The following is an 861-nucleotide window of genomic DNA, read 5'->3' as shown; positions in this document are numbered from 1 at the left end:
CGGCTCGGCTCGGCCCGGCTCGGCCCCAGCAGCAGCAGCAGCAGCGGCGGCGCCGCCGCCCGCCCCCCAGCCCCCGGACTCACGGTCCCGTCCGCCCCTTCCCCACGCTCCAGAGCACAGAGAAGCGGCAGTGGCGGCGGAGGCACCGGGGGAAGCGGCGGTGGAGACGGCGGTGGAGACGGCGGCGAAGGAGGCGGCGGCCGGCTCCCTTCCCGTCCCCTCCCTCCCCCCCCCCAGGCTCCCTCTTCCTCCTTCTCTCCCGCTGGAGCCACGAGAGGGACAAAATGGCCGCCGACTCCTCAGCCAGCCTCGGGCGGCGTATGGATACGCGGGAGCAGCGCGGCAGAGCGGCCGGGACCTCTTTATGGGGGCTAGGGCCAAAGGGGAAGGGGGCGGGGACTCGGCGCGCGAGGCAGGAGGGGGCGGGGGGAGTGAGACGCGTCGCTCAGCGCTCTGCGCCGGGTCCTTCCGCGAACCGGGGAACAAATAGGGCCCCAGCTAGCGAGGGATTTCGAAAAGCCGCGCGGGGCAGACAGGGACCTGGGAGGGATGGTGGAGCTGGAGTTGGCTGCCCCAGCTCTGGGGCTCCTCTTCCCAACTCTCACGGGCCCTTTGAGCCCGAGGCGCACGGGAGCGGCTCTGGACTGCTGGTGCTGTCCAGCCTGGTGGTGTTCCCTCCCCACAGTCCGGAGGTTCCGTTGCATCCTTGGGATCCCCAAGCGCAGCGCATTTGGCCTGGGTCAGGATTAAAGAGGAAGGGGGTGGATTGTTTCTCTGGGGGCTCAGGCCTGCCCCTGTCCAGCCTCGTAGCCCTGCTGAGGGTTTCTCCTCCTTTCTGTGGCTCGGACTTTGGGCTGGATG

Source organism: Notamacropus eugenii, chromosome 4 (assembly GCF_028372415.1).
Source record: "Notamacropus eugenii isolate mMacEug1 chromosome 4, mMacEug1.pri_v2, whole genome shotgun sequence".
Taxonomy (NCBI): Eukaryota; Metazoa; Chordata; class Mammalia; order Diprotodontia; family Macropodidae; genus Notamacropus; species Notamacropus eugenii.
The sequence above is the reverse complement of the archived record's forward strand: the minus strand, read 5'-3'. Positions refer to the sequence as shown.